Genomic DNA, 27,094 nt, shown 5'->3' on the forward strand with positions numbered 1-27,094 from the left:
AGGGAGAGAGACAAATGGAAGGGACCATTTTGGATGAGAGGAGAGAAACAGAGGGAAGAGACTATTAAGATGGGATGGGAAGTGGGGACAGGAAACAAAGGGAAAAGTTCATTAAGCATGTGGGAGAGAAACAGAGCAAAGCCACCATTAGGGAGGGAGAATAGGGAGGAAATAAAGGAGGGGACTGTTGGCAATAGGGGATGGGGCAGACACTGGAACCCAAGAAGTGGTTGGGCAGGGCCTAGGGGACAGAAGAAGAAATAAATGGAAAAGATGACTTGGGAAAGGGGATGTGAATAGAGCTGTGGGGACCTGGAGACAAATAGAAAGGACCACTGAGCAGATAGAAGAGAGACAGGAGAGACACACACAGACACAGAGACACAGACAGAGACAAAGACATGAAGATGGAGCTGGAGACAGAGGAAAGGACCACTGGGAAGAAGGGAGAGAACCAGAGGAAAAAGACCACTGGGAAAGAAAGTGGGGACAAAAAAGTGGGCCATGGGGAATAAGGGGAGGGAAAAGGAAGATAACACTGAAGAAGGGGAAATGAGGAGACAATGAAAAGAGACTGTTAAGGATAGAGGGATAGGGACAAAGAGAAATAACCACTGGGTATTTAAGAGAAAAAAGAGGCAAGGGACCTTGGAAAAGGAAAAAGGGTGGGGGGGGGGTAAGAAAGAGAAGGGAACATGTGGGATGGGGAAAAAGGAACATAGCACTGAGGAGAGCAGAAGGGAGAGGGAAAATGAAAAAAAATGAACACTGATGGGGAGAGAGGAGACAGTCTAAGGGGAATGGACCATTAATTAGGGAGACGGGAGAGAAAGAAAGAAGGGACCATTGAAAAAAGGGGAGTGAGGAAGACAAAGGGAAGAGACCATAGAGGATGGAAAGGGGGCAGGTCAAAGGAAGATACCTGGAAATTGGACAAGGGGAGAGACAAAGGGAAAGGATCACTAGTTAGGAAGAAGAAAATAGAAAGAGGGAAGGGACCAGGGGAAAAAGAGGAGTGCGGAGAGACAAAGTGAAGAGACAGTGGAGGATGCATATGGGGGTAGAAAGGAGACGCTGTTGGGGAGAAAAAGACAAGAGATAAAGGGAAGGTGCCATGAGGGAACAGGGCAGTGACAAAAAAGGAAACCTGGGATGGAAAAAGTAAGGGAAGAGAATATTGTGAATATTTGGGGGCAAAAAAGAGAAGAAAGAAGAGGGTGTTTGTGGGAGGAGAGCTAATGGCTAAAGGGCAAAGGAAGAAAGCACTTGCTAATGGGGCAGGTCTAGGAAAAGGCTTGGGCACTGAGCCTGCAGGAGAGAAGAGCAGGAGGGACAGAGCAGCAGGGCCTGAGGAGAGGCAGGAGGCAGTGAGGGCTCCCAGTGGATCTAAGTGGCAGGGAAGGGGTTGGGAATTCTAAATCTACATCTGACACCCACTAGCTGGTGAAAGAAGGGCCCAAGTAGGGGGTCAGAAAGGGGGAAAACAAAAATGAGGCCAACAAGGTGGTTTGGGGCCAAAGAGGCAACCAGTGGTCATGCTGGTCAGAAACACGTTCTTGGGGTCAGGATGGTCTGAATTGGAAGCTGCCTCACAAACTGAGAGCTGAGTGACACTGGGCAAGTCACTTAGGGTGTGCTTTAAACCTTACTGTCTTCTGTTCTAACATGATGATTTTGAAGTCAAGGCCTTTAAGGCCCTTTCTAGGTCTAAAATCCTACGTTTAGAATGAGAAAGAAGAAGATGCCTAGAAATTAGAGAGGGAGGGAGAGGGAGGGAGAGGGAGGGAGAGGGAGAGAGAAATACACACAGAGAGACATAGATAAGGGACCACAGAGAATTGGGTTAGTAATGCTGGTGCGTGAGTATGTGGTTCTCCTAGTGGATAAAGTGCTTGGAGTCGAGAGGACCAGAGTTTCTAGTGCTGACTTACAAACCTACTTGCTCCCTGCCCCAGAGCAGGGCCCTTTAACTGTCTAAGCCTTAGTTTCTTCAAGGTTACACTCAGTTCCCCCTTACGTTTCCTCCTAGCTCTCAAGCTATGATGTATAAGTTACAGAAAGAGAAGGAAAAGGCCAAATGGCCTTGCTGTGTTGGCAGAGAGGCTAAAAGCTACCAAAGGCTTCTGGGGAGTGGAGGGAGACAAGGGGAAGGAGCAGGACTAGTCCCATTGTGTACAAAGGAGGGGTGGAGAATTAAAGGGGATGGACAACAGGGGGGGAGAGGAAGAAGATAAAAGGAAGAGCACTTGGGGGCAGTTTGGGGAAGAGACAAAGACAAAGAGAGACAAAGGGAGGACTAGAAGACTACTTGATAATTGGGAGAGGGAAGAGACTACTGTGGAGGGTGTGGAGAGGCAGAGATGAGGGAGCTAAATGACCTAGTAGTGGGCATATCTGAGGATGAAGGTGATGGGCTGGCAGGGCAGCTCATTGTCATGATATAGAATGTTGTACTCGGTGTCAAATCACCCTGAGTTAGCAACTTGCTTCTAAAAATTACCAGCAGATCAAGTCACTTAACTTTTCTCAGCTTGAATTTCCTCCTCTTAAAAAAAGATGGAGGGGGCAGCTAGGTGGTGCAGTGGATAAAGCACTGGCCCTGGATTCAGGAGTACCTGAGTTCAAATATGACCTCAGACACTTGACACTTACTAGTTGTGTGACCCTGGGCAAGTCACTTAACCCCCATTGCTCCGCAAAAAAAAAAAAAAGATGGAGATGGAGTTGGCCACTAAGGGTCCCTTCCAGTGGGATGATGCTATCAGTGATGAAATGAGAAGACCAAGCCCCTTGGGAGTAGATGGGAAAGAAAGAGATCAAGTGGGGAAGAGAACCAGGGAAGGGCCCACAGGGCATGATGGGAAAGAGAGAGATAGTAAGACTCCTACCAATCAGAGCATGGTAAGTAGAGTCAGAATGATGTGAGTTCAAGCTCCTCTTCCAAAACTACTGGCTGTGTGGCCCTATACACCTTATTTAACTTCTCAGACTCAGTTCCCCCTTCTATAAAAAGAGGTCTTTAAATTTAATGGTCTTCCAGAGCCCTAGTAACTTTCTAAGAGAGAGCAATGAATTTAAGTCCAGATCCTGCCTCAGACATTTTCAAGCTGAATTAATTTCAGGAAGTCACTACAGGTCTTTCATTTTCTGCTTCCTTATCTGTAAGATAGTTGGCCGTTGAATTTCATTGCCTCTATGTCCTTTTGACCTTTAAAATCCTATGAATGATGAAAAATAGGTTTGAAAGCCCTTGGGGGATTGAGATGGGAGGAGAGAGAGTTGGAAGACTTTTGAGGAGGGGAGAGATTACACAAGGAATGGACAGAGAGGGTGAGAAAGATCTGGAGAGGGAGAGGGGAAGGGACCACTTGATAATGCAGATGAAGTAGAGAGCAAAAGGGCTATTTCAGAATTGTTGAAAGAGATTTCAAACCATAAGGGAGAGAAGTAGAGAGAAAGAGATATTCCAAGGGAAGAAGGAACTGGAGAAGGGAAAGGAAGGAAAGAAGTACTTATTAAGTGGCTATCATGTGTCCCCTAGTATGCTGAGTGCTTTGCAAATATTATCTCATTTGATCCCCAGGACAGCCCTCTCCAGTAGGTGTCATCATTACCTTTATTTTACAGTGGAGGAAACTGAGGCACGCAGAGGTTGTAAATAGCCACAGTTCACCAAGCTAGTCAATGCCTGAGGCTGGATTTGAACTTAGGTTTTACTGAGTCTAGGCCCAGCCCTCTGTCCATTGCACAAGCTGTGTCCCTGGAGCCTAGATGGCTTGAGTCCAAATCCTACCCCCAAAACTATCTCTATAACTTTTTTTGTTCATTTAGAATTTTATTTTTTCTCAAATTACATGTAAAAACAAATTTTAACATGGATTTTTAAAACTTTGTGTTCTAAATTCTCTTACCCCTCTCTCCCCACCCCCCCTTAAGAACTCAAGCAATTCAATATAAGTTATACATGTGTAGTCATGCAAAACATTTCCACATTAGTCAGGTTGTTAAAGAAAACAGACAAACTTTAGAAAAAGAAACTAAGAGAAAAGTTATGCTTCAATCTGTATTCAGATACCATCAGTTCTTTCTCTGTAGATGGATTGCATTTTTCATAAGTCCTTCAGAGTTATCTTGGATCATTATATTGCTGAAAATAACTAATTCATTCACAGAAGATCATCTTATAATATTACTGTTATTTTGTATACAGTACATTTCACTTTGCATCAGCTCACGTAAGTCTTTGCAGGTTTTTCTGATAGCATCCTGCTAATCATTTCTTATAGCACAATAGTGTTTCATCATAATCTCATCCCACAATTTGTTCAGCCATTCCCCAATTGATGGGCATCTCTCCAATTTTGAATTTGACTTTTTGTTTTTTTAATCTATTGTTGTATACCAACCTAGTAGTGGTATTACTAGGTCAAAGAGTATGCGTGGTTTTATAGCCTTTTGGCAATAGTTCCAAATTGCTCTACAGAATATTTGAATGAGTTTACAACTTTACCAATAATGTATTTATCTCTATAACTTCATAGAATTCACTTGTAAACCCATCTGGTCCTGGAGATTTTTTCTTAGGAATTTCATTAATGGCTTGTTCAATTTCTTTTTCTAATATGGGCTTATTTAAGGATTTTATTTCCTCTTTAGTTAACCTGGGCAGTTTGTCTTTTTGTAAATATTTATCCATTTAATTTAGATTGTCAAATTTATTGGCATACAGTTGGGCAAAATAGTTCCTAATTATTGCTTTAATTTCCACTTCATTGGTGGTAAAATCACCCCTTTTATTTTTGATACTGGTAATTTGGTTTTCTTCTTTCTTTTTTTAAAATCAAATTAACCAATGGTTTATCTATTTTATTGTTTTTTCATAAAACCAGCTCTTAGTTTTATTGATTAATTCTATAGTGTGAGGGAAAAATCCATCCTCTTCTCAATAATTCTCAGGAACTCAGCAGCAAGGTGACAAAGGCTTTATTTTCTTCTCATGAGAAGGAGGTACCCTAGTGTGCAGCTAGTGGGTGCCCCGAAAGGGGGCTCGCAGGCCCTGTTTTATACCCTTGTCCCTAACGCGAATGGATCTTCCCCTTTATCATCACTGGTCGGGGTTACAATCTACGCGCAAAAACTAGCTAATCGGAACGCAGTATTCCCACCCCTCTTCCTTGTATGGGCATAACTCAGGAGTGGACCTTATACTTACATATATGGTCAGAACTCTGGAGAGGACCTAATTGAGACCAGGGCTCCCTGAACCATGTGACCTTGCTAACCTGAGGGGGAGGAGGGGATCTGAGACCTTTGTCCTACAAACAGGTCAGGAGGAGTATGACTGACAGTTATATCCACATTGAGAGGAGACAATTACCCATTTCTCACATATAGTTTTCTTGCTTTCAATTTTATTAATTTCTCCTTTAATTTTAGGATTTCTAATTTAGTATTTAATTGGGGATTTTTAATTTGTTCTTTTAAGTTGCATGCTCAACTCATTGATCTCCTCTTTCTCTTTTTTATTGATGTAAGCAGTTAGAGATATAAAATTTCCCCTAAGTACTGCTTTAGCTGCATCCCATAGATTATGGTATGTTGTCTCATTATTGTCATTCTCTTGGATGAAGTTATTGATTGTTTCTATGATTTGTTGTTTGACCCACTCATTCTTTTTTTTTTTAAGTAAGGCAATTGGGGTTAAATGACTTGCCCAGGGTCACACAGCTAGTAAGTGTTAAGTGTCTGAGGTGGGATTTGAACTCAGGTCCTCCTGACTCCAGGACCAGTGCTCTATCCACTGTGCCACCTAGCTGCCCCCCACTCATTCTTTAGAATGAAATTATTTCGTTTCCGATTAAGTTTCAGTCTACCTTTCCATGGCTCTTTATTACATGTAATTTTTATTGCATCATGATCTGAGAAGGAAGCATTTACTATTTCTGCCTTTCTACATTTGACGATGATGTTTTTGTGCTCTAATACATGGTCAATTTTTGAAAATGTGCCATGTGCTGCTGAGAAAAAATCTCTATAAATTCGCAAAAATCCCTTTCACTCTCTCAATCTCAAGATTGAGGTCCTAGAGAGTTTCTTCCTCTCTAAAATGAGGAGATTGTACTCAATGACCTCTGAGGACATGTATAAGACTTTATCTGTGATTCTAGGATTGAAGGAGAAAGAAAAAAATAATGCCACTTCGTATTGGGACAGAGTGAGAGAGAATGAAATTGAGACAAGAGCCTAGTGGGGAGGTCAGATGGACAGAGGGAGGGGATTAGTGTTGAAAGAGGAGAGGGAGAAAGTCAAGCAGACATGATACCAGTGAATAGCAGCAAGAGAGAAACCAAAGGGTAAAAGGAGACTGAGAAGAAGTCAGAGAGACAGAGACAGAGAGAGATATAGAAGGGACAAAGTCTCCTTTAAGTGGAAAGGAGAGGGAGAATGAAAAGAGACCATTGTGGATCAGGGTAAAAGACAGAGGACTGCAACTAAAATAGAGAGATGAGATAGAGAGAAACATAGGGCAAAGTCATTTAGGGACATGCCATATTGGGGCAACAATATCACAATAGATACAACTTTTTCCTTTCATTTAGATCAACTTGAGTTTGAATCTTGACTCAGACACTTTTTTGTGATTCTGGTCAGTCACAATCTCTCAGCCTTAGCTTCCTACCCTGAAAAAATTGGTTATATTTCATAGCCACTAGCTCTCTTCCAGCTATAAATCTATGATCACATGGATGATAGTGTGAGATAGAGGGGAAAAATAGCATTGGTCAGGAGAAAGAGGAGGAAAGAGTAAGAGAGTAATTTACTAGGTCCTTGGGGGAAAGACAGAGAGAAAAGGCCATCATGAGTTATGGGAGAAAAGTGACTAGAGTACTTGGATGGGGGGAAGAGAAAAGATCATTGGGAAAGAAGGAGGGAGAGAGATAAACTGAAGGGACCATTTTGGATGAGATGAAATAAACGGAGGGAAGAGACTATTAAAGTGGGATAGGGAAGGAGGAGACAAAGGGAAGAGTTCACTAAATATGAGGGGAGAGAAACAAAGCAAAATCATTACTTGGAAGGGAGGAGTGGAAGGATATAAAGAAGGGGACCATTGGCAATAGAAGATGAGGTAGACAGTGGACCCCAAGAAATGGTTCTAGGGTCTAGAGGAGAGGAGAAGAAAAAAATGGAAAAGACCATTAGAGAAAAGGCATGGGAAGGGACTCCTGGGGAAATGGATATTAATAGAAAGGGACCACTTAGTAGATAGAAGAGAGAAGGAGGAGACATACACACACACACACACACACACACAGAATAAAAAGAAAGGACCATTAGGAAGAAGAAAGCCAGAAGGAAGAGATCATTGGGAAAGAAAGGGGGGACAAAAAGAACGAACCATGGCAAAGAAGGGGATGGAAAAGGGAGTTAACATTAAAAGAATGGAGGAGTGAAACAATGAGAAGGGACCAATAAGGATACAGGGAGAGGGACAAAGAGAAATAACTGTGTATTTTTTTTTTCAGGGCAATGAGGTTTAAGTGACTTGCCAAGGGTCACACAGCTAGTAAGTGTCAAGTGTCTGAGGCTGGATTTGAACTCAGGTCCTCCTGAATCCCAGGCCAGTCCTTTATCCACTGCACCACCTAGCTTCCCCTAATAACTGGGTATTAAGTAGAGAAAAAGAGGCAAGGGAAAGGAAAAAAGAGGGTGATGAGATAAAGGGAAGATAGCATAGGGGATGGGGGAAGAAGGAAGATAGCACTGATGGTAAGAAAAGGGAGTGAGAAAATAAAAAGGTAAAACAGTGATAGAAAAGGTGTGGATGGACTACTGATTAGAGAGAAGTGACAAAAAGAAAGGAGTAATGGACCAATAAAAGAAGGGAAGTGAGGAAGACAAAGGGAAGAGACAATATGGGGATGGAGGAGAGGAAAGGAAGGGAAGGTAGAAAAAAAGGTGAGAGAAAATGGGAAGGCATCAATCATAGGGAGAGAAAAAGAGAAAGAACCACTGGTTTGGAAGAAAAGGGAGAAAGAGGGAATGGACCTTTGGAAAAAGAGAAATGGGAAAAGAAAAAGGGGAAGTGACATGGAGGTGGGGTATGGGGGGCAAAGGAAGATACCACGAAGGGGGGGAGAACAACGTGAGAGACAAAGGGAAGGAACTATTGGAGGTAGGGGCAATGGCAAAAGGAAAGGACATTGGGATGGGGAAAATAGAGAAAACAAGGGAAGAAAATGTTGTGAATATATAAGGGATGCAGAGAAGAAAGCGGAGTGTGTCTGTGGGAGGAGAGTCTTTAACCGTTGTTAAAGAGCAAAGGAAGAAAGCACTTATTAATGGAGGAGTGCTAGGGAAAGGTCTCAGCACTATGCAGATTGTCTAGTAAGACAGGAGGGACAGAGGAGCAGGGCCTGACGAGAGTCAGGAGGCAGTGAGGGCTCCCAGTGGATCAGACTTGCAGGGAAGGGGATGGTAATTCCAAATCTACATCTGATGCCCACTGGGTGGTGTAGGAAGGGTTCAGGTGGATGAAAGAAGGGGGAAAACAAGTATGAGGCCAATGAGGAGGGCGTTGGGGCCAAAGAGGCAGCCAGGGGTCATTCTTCCCAAAGCCATGTACTTGGAGTCAGGATAGCTTGAAGTGGAAGCTGCCTCACCAACTGAGAGCTGTGTGACCCTGGGCAGGTCACTTAAGACCTGCTTTAAACTGCAGTTTCTTCTGCTAAAAAGTGGTGGTTTGGAACTCAAGGGGCTTTAAGGCCCCTTCTAGGGCTAAAATCCTATGGTTGAATGACAAAAATAGGAAGCCTAGGGATTGGGGTGGGAGGAGAGATGCAGTTAGAAGGAAAATTTCATGAATGACAGAGACAGAGACAGAGAGACTGAGACAGAGAGAGGGAGAGACAGAGACATAGAAAGACAGAGAGAGGCAAAAAGAGACAGAGACTGAGACAGAGAGAGGGAGAGACAGACACATAGAAAGACAGAGAGAGACAAAAAGAGAACAGAGACATACAGAGACAGAAACAGAGAGAGACAGAGACAGAGAAAGACAGAGACAGACATTGACAGAGAGACTGACAGAGGCAGAGACAGAGACATAGGGAAGGCACCACAGAGAATTGGGACAGTGATGGTGGTGGGTGAGTATCTGGTTCTCCTAGTGGATAAAGCATGGTTCTTGGAGTCAAGAGGGCCTGAGTTCTAGTGCTGATTTACAAATCTATTTGCTCCCTACCCCAGAGCAGGGCCCTTTAACTGCCTAAGCCTCAGTTTCTTCAAGGTTACACTCAATTACTCTTAAATTTCCTCCTAGCTCTCAACCTATGATGTGTAAGTGACAGAAAGAGAAGGAAAATGCTAAAAATGGCCTTGCTGTGTTGGCAGAGAGACTCTAAAAGCTGCCAAAGGCTTCTGGGGAGTGGAGAGAAGGGGAAGGAGCAGGAATAGCCCCACTATGTACAAAGGAGAGGTGGAGAATGAAAGGGGATGGACAACAGGGGAGGAGAGGAGGAAGATAGAAGGAAGAGCACTTGGGGGAGGACAGTTTGGCGGAGGACACAAAGACAAGGAGAGACAAAGAGAGAGGGAAATGATTACTTGTTAATGGCTAGAGAGAGAGGGAAGAGACTACTGTGGAGGGTGTGGAGAGGCAGAGAGGAGGGAGTTAAAGGACCCAGAGGGAGCCACATCTGAAGATTAATGGGCTGGGCTGGGGGGGTGGGCGGCAGCTCACTGCCATAACAGATAGAAGGTTGTACCTGGTGTCAAATAACCCTGAGATAGCAACTTCTGAAAATTACCAGCAGGTCAAGTCACTTAACTCATCTTGAATTTCCTCTTTTTAAAAAAGATGGAGATGGAGTTGGACTTTTCCACTAAGGTTCCCTTCCAGTTGGGTGATGCTATAAATGATGAAGAGAGAAGGGCAAGCCCATGGGAGTGAATGGGCAAGAAAGAGTAAGTTGGAGAGACCCAGGGAAGGGCCCACTGGACATGGATGTGGGGAGATAGAAACAGCAAGTCTCCTACCGATCAGGACATGGTAAATTGAGTCAAAATGATGTGAGTTCAAGCTCCTCTTCTAATTCTACTGGCTGTGTGGCCCTTGGTACATCACTTAAACTCTCAGACTCAGTTTCTACTTTTGTATAAAGAGGTCTTTGGATCTGATGGCCTCTCAGCCCCCTTCTAGCTCTCTATGATTGTATGTTTTACTAAGAGAGAACAAAAATAATTTGTGGTATTAGTGTAGAGACAGAGAGATTGAGATTGAGGGAAAGGATTTCTGAGGAGGGGAGAGAAATATAGGCAGGGAATACCATGGACAGAGGAAAGGGAGTGTCAAAGTAAGGGGCCAAGTGAGGATGTGGGGAGATAGAGTAAAGGATAATCTGGTAGAGAGAGACAGAGACAGAGACACATCCATAGAGACAGAGAGAGTGACAAGATTCCTTGGTAATGGGGGAGGTAGAGAGAAGAGACCATTGGGCCTGGATGTTAGAGGCAGAGGTCCAGGACCATGGCGGGGGTGGGGTGGGGTGGGGAAGTAGAAGAAGCAGGGATCATAGGGTAAGGGACACCTAGGGCTGGGCTGGGCATTAATGATAGAGAGAACAGTGAACTCGTACAGATCTTGCCTCAGACATTTTCAAGCTGAATTAGCCTCAGCAAATCACCGAAGGTATCTCAGCCTCTGTTTCCATATCTGTAAGATGTTTAGGGGTCAGATTTGATGGCCTCTAAGTCCCCTCCCAGCTCTTAGATTCTAGGAATGATGGAAAGGTGAAGGAAAGTCCTGGGGGGGGGGGTGGAGAGGAGAGGAGAGGAGAAGAGAGGAGAGGAGAGGAGAGGAGAGGAGAGGAGAGAGTTAGAAGACTTTTGAGCAGGGATGACATGGACAGGAAATGGACAGACAAGGAGAGAAAGAGCTGGAGAGGGACAGGTGGAAGGAACCACTTGATGATGTGAAGGAGATAGGGAAATTTCAAAGAGAATTATTGACAGAGGTTTTGAACCACAATGGAGAGATCCTAAGGGAAGAAGGTAGTGGAGTAGGAGAAAGAAGGAAACAATCATTAATTAAGTGGCTACTATGAGTCAGACCCTGGGCAAAGTGCTTTACAAAAATTATCACAATTGATCTCAGGGAGTTCAAATCCGGCCTCAGACACTTGACACTTTCTAGCTGTGTGACCCTGGGCAAGTCACTTAACCCCAATTGCCTCACGAAAAAATCAACAACCACCCTCCCAAACCCCCAAAATCAGTTGATCTAAGGGACAGCCTTCTGTGGTAGGTGCTATCATCAACTTCATTTTACAGTGTAGGAAACTGAGACACACAGAGGTTGTAAATAGCTGAGGTTCACAGAGCTCGTCGATGCCTGAGGCTGGATTTGCACTTAGGTTTTACCTAGTCCAGCCCAGCAGTCTGCCCACTACACAGTGTCCCTAGAGCCTGGATGGCTTAAGTCCAAATACTATTCTCAAAACTATCTCTATAATTCTGTAAAAGGAGCAGCTAGGTGGTACAGTGGATAGAAGACTGGCCCTGATGTTGGAAGGACTGCAGTTCAAATGTCACTGCAGACACTAGCTGTGTGACCCTGGGCAAGTCACTTAACCCCAATTGCCTTAAACATCCTGGCCATCTCCAGTCATCCTGGTATATATCTTGCTCCTGGACCCAGATGGTTCTGGAGGAGAGAGTGAGGCTGGTGACTTTGCACAGCCCTCCCTCACTTAAATTCCTCACTTGGGAATAAGGAGAATGACAAGGAAGATACCACTGAAGAAGGGAGAAGAAGAAGTGAGGCAGCAGGAAGGGACCAGTATCGATAGAAGAAGAAGGACAAAGAGGAAAAAAAAAACACTGTTTATTAAGGACAGAAAAAGAAGCAAGGAACCATTAGGAAAGAAATGGTGTGGGAGTCAGGGAGACAATGAGGAGAGCATAGGGGATGGGGGGAAGAAGGAAGAAGGCATTGAAAGGAAGAGAAGGGGGAGAGAAAACTAAAAATGAACAGTGATGGAGAGGGAGGACAGAGTGTAAGGGAATGGACATTGATTAGGGAGGAGAGAGAACAAAGGAAGGAACCATTGGAAAGGAGGAATAGGGAGAGAAAAAGGAAACAGACCTTAGGGGCTAGGGCAGGGGTTGGGGGGGGGAAGATACCATCAGGGAGGGAGAAAAAGATGAGCGAAAATGGGAAGGCATCCCAGGAAATGGGACATGGGCAGAGCCAAAGAGAAAGAACCACTCGTTAGGAAAAAGAGGACCAGACAAACAGGGAAGGGACCATTGGAAAAAGAGGGGTAGGGGAAGGCAAAGGGAAGATCACGGGAGATGGAGGAAGGAAGATACCATTAGGGAGGGAGGAAAAGGTGACAGACAAAGGGAAGGCACCAGTGGAGGTGGAGGTATATTGACAAAAGGACAAGAACACTGGGATGCAGGGAATGGAGAAAACAAGGGAGGAAACCATTGTGAATATCTAAGGGAAAGACAGAGAAGAAAACAGAGTTTGGGGGAGGAGGGCTGAAGAGCAAAGGCAGAAAGTGCTTGGTAATGGGGAAGACTTAAGGAAATGCCTCAACACTATGCAGAGGAGAGAAGAGCAGGAGGCACAGAGCAGCAGGGCCTGAGGAGAGGCAGGAGGCAGTGAGGGCTCCCAGTGGATCAGACTGGCAGAGAAGGGCATGGGAATTCCAAATCTATGTCTGACACCCACTGGGTGGTGAAGGAAGGGCCCAGGTGATGGGAAGAAAGGGGAAAACCAATAGAAAGCCCATGGGGAGGGGGTCGGGGCCAAAAAGGCAGCCAGAGGTCATGCTGGGCAGAGCCTGGTACTTGGGGTCAGGATGGTCTGAAGTGGAAGCTACCTCACAAACTGAGAGCTGAGTGACCTTGGGCAAGTCCCTTAGGACCTGCTTTAAACCTCAGTTTCTTCTGCTCTAAAATTATGTCATTGAATTGTAGACCTTTAAAGGTCCCTTCTAGCTCTAAAATTCTGTTTGAATGAAAAAGAATATAAAAGCCCCTATGGATTGGGGTGGGAGGAGGGAGATGCAGTTAGAAGGAAATTTTCATCACAGAGAGAGAGAGAGAGAGAGGAAGAAGGAGGAGGAGGAGGAGGAGGAGGAAGAAGAGGAGGAGGAGGAGGAAGAGGAGGAGGAGGAGAAGATTGATGATGATATGCAGGAAAGGGACCACAGAGAATTGGGACAATGATGGTGGTGGGTGAGGCAGCTGGTTCTCCTAGTGGATAAAGTGCTTGGAGTCAGGAGGACCTGAGTTCTAGCGCTGACTTACAAAGCTACTTGCTCCCTGTCCTAGAGCAGGGCCCTTTAACTACCTAAGCCTCAGTGTCTTCGGGATTACAATCAATTCCCCTTAAGTTTCCCCCTAGCTCTCAACTGTCATGGGGGAAATTGGTGGTGAGGGTCCTTAGGCATTCCTCTGCAAAGAATTACACTCTCACACGAAGTCAAATTAAAATAAAATGGTCTTTTATTTGGGCCCTAGAGAAAGTGACTTAGAGGGAAGTCAAAGACTTTGCCTCAAGGGGAGGAGGTGGTTTAGAAACATATTCTTGGGGCAGCTAGGTGGCGCTGCAGTGGATAAAGCACTGACCCTGGATTCAGGAGGATCTGAGTTCAATCCACCCTCAGACACTTGATACTTACTAGCTGTGTGACCCTGGGTAAGTCACTTAACCCTCATTGTCCCGCACAAAAAGAAAGAAACATACTCTTCCTTGAACAGAAGGAAGGCAAAAGCTTCTATAGAGGATAAATGGGGTGACCATCTGACAATGAAAAGTTCTTTTGTGGGGTGGGCAGAACTTGGATGAAGGGTGGTGGTCCTGACTTTTGGAGTAATCTCTGTGCCCTGGTGCTGCCCCAGGTGGTAGCCACACCTAATTGACTTTCCTGCTATAGATTTTTTTTTTTTGGTGAGGCAATTGGGGTTAAGTGACTTGCCCAAGGTCCCACAGCTAGTAAGTGTTAAGTGTCTGAGGCCGGATTTGAACTCAGGTCCTCCTGAATCCAGGGCTGGTGCTTTATCCACTGCGCCACCTAGCTGCCCCCTTGCTATAGAATTTTATTTCAGGTATATCCATCCTGATATCTAGTTGGCCAGTTTAAACTTTAATAGTCCCCTAATTCCTCAATATATCCTAAATGTCACATCATTCCCCACTTCTCTACATGTAAGGGGGTGAAGATTCTTCCTTTGTAACTGCTTCAAGCTGAATGGGGTCAAAGAAATCACAGGGGGAGGAGGGGCCTGGTCCAGAGGGTGAGGAGATGTATAGGCATGGGCCATGAGATTGAAAGTCCTGAGCCTGGATGGGACAGACTTCAACAAGAGGTTAAAGAGGCAGGGGCAAAAATCAAAAGGGCTATACGGAGAAAGGGAGACCACCAAGAGAAAAGCCAGAAACCCCAGGATCCTAAGTTAGAAGTGAAGAGCTGTTCGCGAGTGTCCACCATAAAAAAAATCCCACTGTGCATTGCCCATAGTGCTTAAAAGGGCTCCAGGACACCTCTTCAGTGAATATACTTCCCTGGTTCTAGATTACTTCATTTTGGAAGTCCAAATCTAAATACCCCTTGATTTAAAGTAATTGCATAAAAAGATGACCACAAGTGAATTTATATAAAAGTTATCAAGTTAACTTCAATTGTAATAAGGGACTTAAAGTGTTTCTGGTTCAGTTTTTTTTTTTGTTGTTGTTTCTTTGTTTTTTGTTTTGTTTTGTTTTGTTTTTGCAGGACAATGGGGGTTAAGTGATTTGCCCAGGGTCACACAGCTAGTAAGTGTCAAGTGTCTGAGGCTGGATTTAAACTCAGGTCCTCCTGAATCCAGGGCCTGTGCTTTATCCACTGCGCCACCTAGCTGCCCCCCTGGTTCAATTTTAAAGCGCATACATAAATAATATCAGACAGATGACAAAGCCAGATTCTCATACACTTTAGTTGTTTAGAGTACAAAAAGGGCTAGGATTTTTAGGTTAAATAGTTTCAGCCTTCTACCTGCATCTCACAATTAGTAATCCATTTGCAGTACTAACCTAAGGGATGAAAATCCAACATTGTGTTCATGCTGATCACGTGACATGATTATAGGAATTTGCCATAAAAGAAGAGGGACTAAGCTCTCAGGGAATAATGCTTCCCTAAGCTTCATGTCCACTCCAGGCAGAAATTATACAGATAGTCAATTGCACTGGGCCAGGCTTAAAATCCACCAGGCAGGGTAGTTTACATTCCATGTGTCATATTGGGGAAATTGACTCAGGAGAATCTTGCCTCAGTCTTTGGCCAAAAGTCATTCTCCCGGCCTTTCCCATGACAATTCCATCACCTGCAATTCAGTCCCTTAGGGTTGCTGGTACCATGGCTCACTGGCTCAGTAGTATTCCTCGCTGATCATACCTGATAATTAGACTCAGAATAATATCAATTAACAGTCCCATAAGGTCTTAAATAGTAAATTCCAATAAGCCATACAGCAAATGAATTCACTTCTCAAGGAAGCAGATGCTTTTCATCCTTAAATTAGTATTACACTAATGAATTTTGCTTTTCTACCATAGCTGATACAATTTTTCACCAGTTTATAGATCATGACAAAGTTTAGGAACATAATACCTGAAAACATATTGGGAACTTTTTAAAAACTTGAAACAAAACCAATTAAATACCAGTCAGGTGTTCATAATTCAGTCGCATGTGCTTTTGCTCTATGCTTTACACAGAAAATCTATCATTTTGCCTTATGAGACGGTGAATGGAACATTTTAACTTTCCAAGACCTAATGCTTTTAGCACTTTAAAATAAAAAGACTATTATCCATAAATTCACATAGTACATTCGATAACACAGTGAGTTTCCCAGTTATGTTTAAAATTTCTTTATTCCTTTTTTCTAAAGAGTTGGGACCTCTGCCCTTACCTTAGAAACTTATCAGATAAGGAGTTGGAGTTAAAGTGTGGCGGCTTTTTTTCCTTTTCCTTTTATTCTTGTAGTGGTGACCCATAGCTCTTATTGCTGACAGGGCATGGCCCATTATCAGAGTTAAATAATTAAACCAAAGCCAAAAACCTGTTCTTGGGGCAGTATGGTTCAATGGTTAGAGACTTTAAAAACCAATTTTTCTTTGCAACTTTTATACATTTCAAATAATTCTTGATTTTAAACTATTCCACTACAAAAGATTTCAAAAGTGGCAGTATATAACAGATTTCAACCATACTAAATCCTTAGGCCACTAGATGCTGATTGCTCCTTTCCCCCATAGCAGAAACAGCCATGAGGAAAGAGAGGGAGCTCATCCCTATAGCAGAAACTGTCACGTGGAAAGAGACGGGCTTTTAGGACATGTGGTGTCCTCCATTTTTATTCTAGCTTCCTGTATCCGTTTTGGAAATTTTAAAAAATCCATCATACTCACCCTTCTCATAGTCTGGCAGCAATTAACCTTGTAAGCAACAACTTTCTGTCTAGACACACAAGTACAGTGCTTGATACACACACACACAAACACAAAAACAAACTAACAACTGTGAGATGGGGACAAGTTACTTCTTCCTGTCTATGCAGTGAGCCCATAGGCTAGGAATTTCTCAATGAGAAGCTGTAGCTCCCCGCCACAACCCTGACACCTCGATTTTTCTTGACATCCCGCCCCAATAAGGAGCAGGATAAGGATGGTAAAATGGATGATGAAATATGCAATCCTCATTCATATATACTAAAGGCAATGTCTGCCTACATTTAAGGGGTCTTCTCCTGCTTCCCACAACCTGCTTCTTTGATGGAACAATGGGACCTGAATGAGAGAGTAAGATGGGGGAAGGTTGCCCATGTGTCTATTGAGGAATCAATAGACTTACTTCCTACCTGAGTTCGACCATAGAGATGTCAATAGCAAGGGGCTGACTGCTCCCTTCTCCCCTGAATTCTGAGTCCACAGGGGACCAGACTGCAGGGATCTGGGTCTTCGCTCAGCTAACCTCTTGGGGGCAATCTCATCTCCAGCGACCCAGACAGCTGCACAGGGGACAAGGAGTTGGGGGAGGTGGCCTCACCTTCGAGGAGCATTCCCCATTCCATTGTCCCAGTTTACCCCAAATGAAGCAGTTGCCAGGATCTTGGCCACCCGGAGATCTGCAGGTAGCAAATGTTATGGCCGCTGCTATGGGGGAGGCTTGCTCTGTGGAGCAGGCATGATAATTCTTTTCTTTCTCTTCAGCTACTAAAAGGTCCCTGTTATTAAAAACCTTAAAAGCAGCATCAAGGAATTGTGAGGGTGGGGTTTGAGGAGCCAAGTCTAATTTCTGGAGTTTCCTCCGAATGTCAGGAGCAGATTGGCTCATAAAATGTATATTGAGGACTTTAATTTCTACATCCCTTTCTGTGTCTAGATTAGTATATTTCTTCAGAGAGTCCATGAGGTGACTCATGAAGAGGGCTGGGTTTTCATCAGACCCCTGGGTGATTTCTTTTACTTTCTTGTTATTGACCTGTTTCTTAATCCCCCACCAACTTCCCTCAATGAGGCAAATAATCATATGGTCCCTGCTGGTCCTGCCTCCTCTATAATGATAGTCCCATCTCTGATCCACAGTTGGAACTGCTATTGTTCCAGGGACCCCTGCCCAGTTGTTTCCAAGCTGTGAGTGCTCATTACCCACTTGTACAGCTAGGTCCCAAATCTGCTTTTTCTCATCAGGGGTACAACAGCTGACAAGAATAATTTGCAAGTCAGCCCAGGACAGATCAAACTGCATTGTCACAGACTTAAAGCCATCTGTGAACTTCGTGGAGTTCTCTGAGTAACACCCCAATTTTTCTTCAAACTGAGCCAAATCACTCATGGAAAAAGGAGCATGTATTTTTGTCACCCTACCCCCCAGTGGGAACTTTCTGTAATGGAAGGGAGTGGTTGAAGATGCCTGTAGAGGTATGGGTGATGTGGGTGGGGGAGAAGAAAAGGGGACTGGGTGAATGGGCATAGGCACCTGCAGGGGAACAGGTGAAGCAGATGGTAGCAGGTGGTGAATGGAAAAAATAGAATGGGATTGTATTGGAGTCTGCCCCATTGTGACAGGGGCTCAGCTGTGAGGGGCTCAGCTGGATGGGAGGGACTGGGAAAAATTGTGAAGACAGCTGTTGAGTGGGAAAAATAGAAGAGTACTGAAGTCCAATCTAGGTCTGGCAGGTGCTCCACTGTGGGGCTCACAGGAGATCAGTATTAAGTTCAGCTGGTAGGCTAAGAGGAGAAGAGGTCAGAGTTTCAAACAGAGTTAAATGACAGGGGTTGACCCATTGGGAGGTAAGGATATAGTGGAGAGACCAGGGAAAAGGGAGTGAAGGGAAGAGAGAAAGCAGAGAGACTGGGGAGCAGGAGGGGATGGAGTCTCAGAGGAGGTGGGGGTATCAGAATGACTTGCTAGTGGCCTGGACTTGTGGCTTTCTAACAACAGGAGGAAGTCATCTAAGAAATCATTGAGATCCTGTAAGAAAGGAGGCTTTTAAAGGTTATCAATAGTCTGCTTAGGTCTGGTCAGTCTTGTTTGGCATATCCTGATTTGTTCCTTACTCTTTCATAATTCCTTCCCCTTTGAGTTCTGGCTTAAGGCCATGAAGGCCAATATATATGGAATTTCTGTCCATTTCCCTTCATGCCTTCAGAACAGGTTCAATTGCAAAAGAGTATTATAGTTAAGAGTCTTATGTACTGAGGGCAGCTAGGTGGCACAGAGGATAGAGCACCGGCCCTGGAGTCAGGAGTACCTGAGTTCAAATCTGGCCTCAGACACTTATCACTTACTAGCTGTGTGACCTTACACAAGTCACAATCCCAATTGCCTCACCAAAAAAAAATGAAAGGGGAGATTTCACCACCAATGAAATGGGAATTAAAGCAATAATTAGGAACAATTTTGCCAAAGACATTGGGCAGGAATTAAGGGAGACATGAAGAAGAAACAAATGGAAAAGGGATAACTGAGGGAGAGAGACAGACAGACACAGAGAGAGATAGAGAAACAGACAGACAGACAAGGAAAGATTACTAGTAAGAGTGTAGAGAGCCAGAGGGAAGGGATTATTGGGAAAAGAAGAGTAGGGGGAGACAAAGGGAAGAGACCATGGGAGATAGAAGGGGTGGAAGGAAGTTACAGTTAGAGAAGGAGAAAAAGGTGAGAGAAAAAGGGAAGGCACCACTGAGGATAGGGGCCAGAGACAAAAGGAAAAGAACAATGTGTTGGAGCAAATGGAGAAAACAAAGGAGAACATTGTGGATATCTAAGGGAAACACAGAGAAGAAAGTAGAAGGTGTTTGTGGGAGGAGAGCTAATGGCCAAAGAGCAAAGGAACAACGCTCTTGCCTAAGGAGAGACCTGGGCACTGAGCAGGCAGGAGAGAAGAGCAGGAGGCACAGAGCAGCAGGGCCTGAGGAGAGGCAGGAGGCAGTGAGGGCTCCCAGTGGATCAGACTTGCAGGGAAGGGTATGAGAATTCCAAATCTATGTCTGACACCCCCTGGGTGGTGAAGGAAGGGCCCAGAGAGAGGGAAGAAAGGGGGAAAACAAGTGTGAGGCCAGTGGCCTGTGGGGGGTCAAGGCCAAAGAGGCAGCCAGGGGTCATGCTTGTCAGAGCTTCCTACAGCCTGCACTGGAACCTGCCTCACAAACTGAGAGCTGCGTGGCCCTGGGCAAGTCCCTTAGGATCTGCTTTAGACCTCAGTTTCTTCTGCTCTAAAATTATGATCTTGAACTCAAGGCCTTTAAGGCTCATTCTGCTTCTAAAATCCAGTGTTTGAATGAGAAAGAAGAGGATAGAACCTAGGGATTGGGGTGGGAGGAGAGAGATACTGTTAGAAGGAAAATTCTATTAAAGAGAGACAGAGGCAGAGACAGAGACATAGGGAAGGGACCACAGAGAATTGAGACACTGTCATCAGTGTCTCAGAATCTGGTGCTCCTGGTAGATAAAGTGCTTGGAGTCAGGAGGGCCTGAGTTCTAGTGCTGACTTACAAAGCTACTTGCTCCCTGCCCCAGAGCAGGGCCCTTTAACTGCCTAAGCCTCAGTTTCTTCAAGGTTACACTCAATTCCCCTTAAGTTTCCTCCTAGCTCTGAACCTGTGATCTATAAATTACAGAAAGAGAAGAAAAGGCTAAATGGCTTTGCTGTGTTCGCAGAGACTCTAAAAGCTGCCAAAGGCTTCTGGGGAGTGGAGACAAGGGGAAGGAGCAGGACTAGCCCTGCTGTGTACAAAGGAGAGGTGGAGGATGAAAGGGGATGGACAACAGGGGAGGAGAGGAGGAAGATAGAAGGAAGAGCACTTGGGGGCAGTTTGGGGGGACACAAAGGGAGAGAAAGAGAGGGGAGAAAAACTACCTGTGAATTGGACAGGGAGAGAGCATAGAGACCACTGTGGAGCATGTGGAGAGGCAGAGAGGAGGGAGCTACATGACCTAATAGAGGGCACATCTGAGGATGAAGGGGCTGGCCTGGGAGGTAGCTTCTTTCTTCTTCTTTTTGGGGGCTGGGGTGGGGCAATGAGGGTTAAGTGACGTGCCCAGGGTTAGACAGCTAGTAAGTGTCAAGTGTCTGAGGCTGGATTTGAACTGAGGTCCTCCTGAATCCAGGGCTGGTGCTTTATCCACTGTGCCACCTAACTGCCCCCTGGGAGGTAACTTTTACCATAACAGATAGAAGATTGTACTTGGAGTCAAATCACCCAGAATTAGTAACTTGTTTCTGAAAATTATCATCAGGTCAAGTCCCTTAACTATTCTCAGCTGTAATTTTCTCCTCTAAATAAAGATGGAGTTGGTGCTGGCTACCAAGGGGCCTTTTTCCAGTTGGATGATTCTATCAGTCATGAAGACAGAAGGACAAGCCCTTTGGGAGTGGATGGACAGGAAGAAGAGTAAGTAGGAAAGAGACCCAGAGAAGGGCCCACTGGGCATGGATGGTGGAAGGGAGAGGAAGTAGGTCTCCTCCCAACCAGAGCATGAAAAGTAGCATTCAAACTATGTGAGTTCAAGTTCCTCTTCTAAACCTACTAGCTGCATGACCTTGGGCATATATATCACATAAAATCTCAGACTCAGTTTCCTCAAAAGAGGTCTTTGGACTTGATGATTTCTCACCTCCATTCCAGCTGTCTGGGATTCAGTGCTTTACCAAGAGAGAAGGAAAAGACTAGTTAGTATTGGGCTAGAGGCAGGAAGATTGACATTGAAGGAAAAGGCTTCTGAGGAGGGGAGAGAAATGCAGGAAATGGAGGACAGGGAGGACAGAGGAAAGGGAGAGTCAAAGGAAGGGGCCAAGTGATAATGTAGGGAGATAAGGTGGAGGCTAGTCCAGTAGAGAGACAGAGACAGAGACAGAGGGGACACACATGGGCATAGGGAGAGTTACAGAGAGAGAAGACTCCTTGGTAATGGGGGAGCTAGAGGGGGAAGAGACCACTGTGCCAGGGTGTGAGAGGTAGATGTTCAGACCACAAGGAGGGAGTACAAGAAGCAGTGAAAAAAGAGGAAGGGACAACTGGGGCTGGGCTGGGAGGAGGCAGCTGGGTATTAATCATAGAGAGAGCAATGCACTTGAGTCCACATCCTGCATCAGACATTTTCTTTTTTTTTCCCCTTTTTTCTTTTTAAATTAGAGTTCTCCCCAAGTTACATGTAAAAAACCCCAAATGTTTTCACATTTATTTTTTTAAAACTTTGTGTTCCAAATTTTCTTCCTCCCTCCCTCCCTCCCTCCCTCCTCAAACCCTTCCTAAGAAATCAAGCAATTCAATATAAGTCATACATGTGCAGTCATGCAAAACATCTGCACCTTAGGTTTTAAAAGAAAACAGACAAAATAACTTTAGAAAGAGGAAGTAACAAATAAAATTATACTTCAATCTGTATTCAGATACCATCAGTTCTTCCTCTGTTGCTGGGGTGCATTTTTCGTAAGTCCTTCTGATAGCATCCTGCTCATCCTTTCTTTCACAGTTACTATTGCTAACTGTACTACCATGCATCCTATTCCCTCCCCTAGATATTTACTGTATTTTCTATCTTCTTTCACCCTATCCCTTCTGGAAAGTGTTTTGCTTCTTACTGCCCCCTCCCCCAGTCTGCCCTGCCTTCCTTTGCCTCTCCCCACACTTATCCCCTTCCCCTCCTACTTTCCCTCAGGGCAAAATATATTACTATACCCACTTGAGTGTGTATGTTATTCCCTGATGAGCCAATTTTGATGCGAATAAGGCTCACTCACTCCCCTGCTCCTTCCCCATTTTCTCCTCCACTCCATGAGCTTTTTCCTTATTTCTTTTATGTGAGCTACTTTACCCCAGCCCACCTCTCCCTTTCCCTTTCTTCCAGTGCATTCCTCTTACCCCTTAACTTTATTTTAAAGATGTCATTATGGGTCATCTAGGTGACACAGTGAACAAAACAACAGTCCTGGACCCAGCAAAGCCCTGAGTCCAAAGCAGACCCCAGACATAAGCCACCCCAACCCTGCCTGCCCGACAAAAAACAAATATAAACAAAAAATAAATGCTTTACAGATATCACACCTTTATATTCAATTCACACCTGTGCCCTCTAAGTATATTTCTTTCAGCTGCCCTAATACTGAGAATGTTCTTATGAGTTAGAAGTATTATCTTCCCATGTAGGAATGTAAACAGTTTAACCTTTTAATATGCCTCATAATTTTTTTCCTGTGTACCTTTCTACTGCCTCAGACATTTTCAAACTGAATTAGCCTCAGGAAGTCACTGAAGGTCTCTCAGCCTCTGTTTCCACCTCTAAAATCATTTGGTGATTGGATTTCATGGTGTCTAAGGTCCTTTTCAGCTTCAATACCCTATGATTGATGGAAAGGGGAAGGAAAGCCCTCAGAGGCTAGAAGTGGGAGGAGAAAGAGAGAGAGTCAGAAGACCTCTGAGGAGGGGAGACATACACAGGTAACTGATGAGGGGAGAAAGAGTTGGAAAGGGAGAAGGGATGAGAACATTTGAAAATGTCAATAAGATAGAGAGGGAAAGTGCTACTGTAGAATTGTTGACAAAGGATTTGAACCACAAGATAAAGGAATTAGAAAGAGAGAACGAAAAGGAAGAAGGGACTGAAGAAGAGGAAGGAAGAAAACAAAAATTTATCATTCATTCATTCATTCTCTCATTCCTTTGTTTGTTTGTTTATGGGGGGGTGCAATGAGAGTTAAATGACTTGCCCCGGGTCACACAGCTAATAAGAGTCAAGTGTCTGAGGCCCGGTTTGAACTGAGGTCCTTCTGAATCCAGGGCCATTGCTTTATCTACTGTACCACCTAGCTGCCCCTAGAAACAAGCATTTATTAAGTGGCTACTGTGAGTCAGGCACTGTGCTAAGTTCTTTACAATGTTATCTCATTGGATCCTCACAAAAGCCCTTAGCAGTAGATGCTACCACCCACATTTTACACTTTAGGAAACTGAGGCACACTGAGGTTAGAACTTGCCCACGGTCACATGGCTAGGCAATATCTGAGGCTGGATTTGACTTCAGGCCTTATTGATTCTGGGTCCAGCACTTTTTCCAGTGCATACGCAGTATCCCTGTAGCCTAGGTGACTTGAATTAAAATCCTACGCCCTAAAAAATCTCTATAATTCTGTGCAGAACCCTTTAACTCTCTCAGTCCCAGTTGCTCCTTTCTAAAATGATGTGATTGCATTCACTGTACTCTGAGGACACCTTGAGGCCATATCTCTGATTCTGAGATTGAAGGAGAAAGAAGAAAAATACCACTTGGTATTGGAATAGAGGGAGAAAGAGCAAAATAGAGACAAAAGCCTTCTGGGGGAGGTCAGAGAAAGAGAGGGAAGGGACTGATGTGGGAAGAGGAGAGGGAGAAAGTCAGAAGAAAGGGATACCAGTGGATTGCAAGGAAAGAGAGAGAGTGCGTGGGGGAGGGGCGGTGGGGAGAGGGGAGGCTGCGCCTGCGCACAAAGGGTAGAAGGAAACTGAAGAGAAGTCTGGGGATGAGGGGGAAGAGAGACATAGACACAGAGAGATAGGGAAGTGACAGTCTCCTTGAAAGGAGAGAGAGATTGAAGAGAGACAATTGTGGGGGCGGCAGTGAAAGACAGAAGTCTGGGACCAGAAGAGAGAGATGAGATGGATAGACACAGAGGGAAAAGTCACCAGGGGATGGGCCGCGCTGGGGAAGACAACTGGGAGTCACATTAGATAGAACTTTGCCCTTTAACTTAGATCCACTTGAGTTCAATTTTGACTCAGACACTTTCTCTGTGAGTCTGGGCAATCACTTAACCTTTAAGGCTCAGTTTCCTACCCTGAAAAGGTTGGTTGTATTTTATAGCCACTGATTCCCTTCCAGCTATAAACCTATGATGTCATGAGTGATGGAAGGAGATGGAGGGGAAAAAGGCCAATTTCCAGGAGAAAGAGGAAGAGACCACAGGGGCAAGGGGAAAAAAGAATAAAGGAAACATTGATTGCTCCTTTGGGAGAGACAAAGGGGAAAGGGCCACCATGAGATAGGGGAGAAGACTGTGATCAGAGCACTTGGCAGGGGGAGAGAAAAGGAGACATGATCATTAGGGAAAAAAGGGGAGACAAAGGGCAGGAAGCATGTGGAATGGGGGAAGAAGGAAGATAATATTGAGGACAGGAGAAGGGACAGAGAAAATGGGAAGGATGAACAGTGATGGGGAGGGAGCAGACTGTGTAAGGGAATGGGTCATTGATTAGGGAAAAGGGAGAGAAAGAAAGAAAGAAAGAAGGAAGGAAGGAACCCCTGAAAAAAGAGGGAGTGAGGATGATAAAGGGAAGAAACCATAGGGTATTAGGGGGAGTGGAGAAGGAAGGTCCCATTAGGGAAGGTAGAGAAATGTTAGATACAGTTAGAAGGAAATTTCCATTAGAGAAACAGAGATGCATAGACACAGACTGATGGGAAGAGAGACAGAGAGAAATAGTGAGTGAGACAGAGACACATAGAGCTTCAAACACACAGACACACAGACAAATAAAGACAAAGACAGAAGGACAGATTGACAGAGACATAGGGAAGGGACCACAGAGAACTGGGGCAGTGGTGGTGGTAAGTGAGGATCTGGTTCTCCTTGTGGATGATGAATGGTGCCTGGAGTCAGGAGGACCTACTTTCTCTCTGCCCCACAGCAGGGCTCTTTAAGTGTCTAGGCCTCAGTTTCTTCAAGGTTACACTCAGTTCCCCTTAAGTTTCCTCCTAGCTCTGAATCTATGATCTGTAAGTGACAGAAAGAGAAGGAAAAAGCCAAATTGCCTTGCTGTGCTGGCAGAGAGACTGTAAAAGCTGCCACAGGCTTCTGGGGAGTGGAGACAAGGGGAAGGAGCAGGACTAGCCCCACTGTGTACAAAGGAGAGGTGGAGAATGACAGGGGATGGACAACAGGGGAGGAGAGGAGGAAGACAGAAGGAAGAGCACTTGGGGAGCTCTCTAAGATTCCATGCTTTACTGACATTGAAAAAAGGCGACATGATATTGGGGTAGAGGTTAAGAGACAGAGATTGAGGCAAAGGGCTTCTGAGGAGGGAAGAGAAATGCAAGGAAGAAAATACCATGGACAGCGGAAAGGGAGCATCCCAGGTAGGGGCCAGTTGAAGGTGTGGGGAGATAGAGAGGAGGCTAGTCCTGTAGACAGAAACAGTGAGAGAGAAGCACACACATGGAGACAGAGAAACTTATAGAGGGAGAACACTCCTTGGCAATGGGGGAGCTCTAGAGGAGAGACATAACTGTGTCTGTGTGTAAGAGATAGAGGTCCAGGACCATAGGAGAGGAAGTAGAAGAAGCAGGGATCAAAGGAGAAGCAACACCTGAGATTGGGCTGGGGGGAGGCAGCTGGACATTACTGATAGAGAGAGCAATGCACTTGAGTGCAGATCCTGCCCCAGACAATTTCTTTTGTTTTCATTATTTTGAATTTTCTTTTTCAAATTACATGTAAAAGTAAATTTTGACATCAATTTTTTCAACCTTTGCGTTCCAACTTCTCTTCCTCCCTCCCTTCCCACCCCCACCCCAAGAACTCAAGCAATTCAATGTGCCCCAGACATTTTCAAGCTCAATTAGCCTCAGCAAGTTACATAAAGTCTCCCAACCTTTGTTTGCTACAGGATGTTTCAGGATTGGATTTCATGACCTCTAAGGTCTTTTCTACCTTTAAAATCCCATGAATGATTTAAAGAGGGATGAAAGCCCTCAGGGCATTGAGATGGGAAGAGAAAGAGTGAGAACACCTTTGAGGAGGGGAGAGATACACAACGAATGGACAGAGAGGGAAAGAGCTGGAGAGAGAGAGAGAGAGAGGGAGGGAGGGAGGAAGAGACCACTTGATAACATGGATGACAGAGAGGAAAAGGGCCACTGCAGAATTGTTGACAGAGGTTTTGAACCACAAGGGAGAGAAGTAGAGGGAGAGGTTCAATGGGAAGAAGGGCCTGGAGAAAGGGAAGAAAGGAAAGAAGGAAAGAAGTACTTATTAAGTGGCTCCCATGTGTCTCCTACCTGATTTACAAATATGATCTCATTTGATCCCCAGGATAGCCCTCTGAAGTGGGTGCCATCATTATCCTCATTTTTCAATATAGGAAACTGAGACACACAGAGGTGTGAGTAGCTGAACTTAGGTCTTACTGAGTCCAGGCCCAACCCTCTCTTCACTGTACATGCAGTGTCCCTGGAGCCTAGATGGCTTGAATCCAAATCCTAGCCCCAAAGCTATCTCTAGAAGTCAGTACAAGGGGCAGCTAGGTGGTACAGTGGATAGAGAACTAGCCCTGCTGTTGGAAGGACCACAGTCCAAATCTTACCTCACATACTTACTGGCTTTGTGATCCTGGGGAAATCATTTCATCCTAGTTGCCTTAAATATCTGGGGCCATTTCTAGTCTTCCTGTTATACACACACACACACACACACACATATACACACATATATGTATGTTTGTGTATATACATGTATATTCATACATATTTGTGTGTAAATACATATATATGTATGTGTA

The 27,094-nt window shown here is 44.7% G+C and overlaps 1 pseudogene; it reads right to left on the minus strand.

The window, feature by feature from the left end:
• The window catches only part of LOC122733931, a 41,524-nt pseudogene that overhangs the window by 5,984 nt on the left and 8,446 nt on the right, over nucleotides 1-27,094 (minus strand).

Source organism: Dromiciops gliroides, chromosome X, assembly GCF_019393635.1.
Source record: "Dromiciops gliroides isolate mDroGli1 chromosome X, mDroGli1.pri, whole genome shotgun sequence".
NCBI lineage: Eukaryota > Metazoa > Chordata > Mammalia > Microbiotheria > Microbiotheriidae > Dromiciops > Dromiciops gliroides.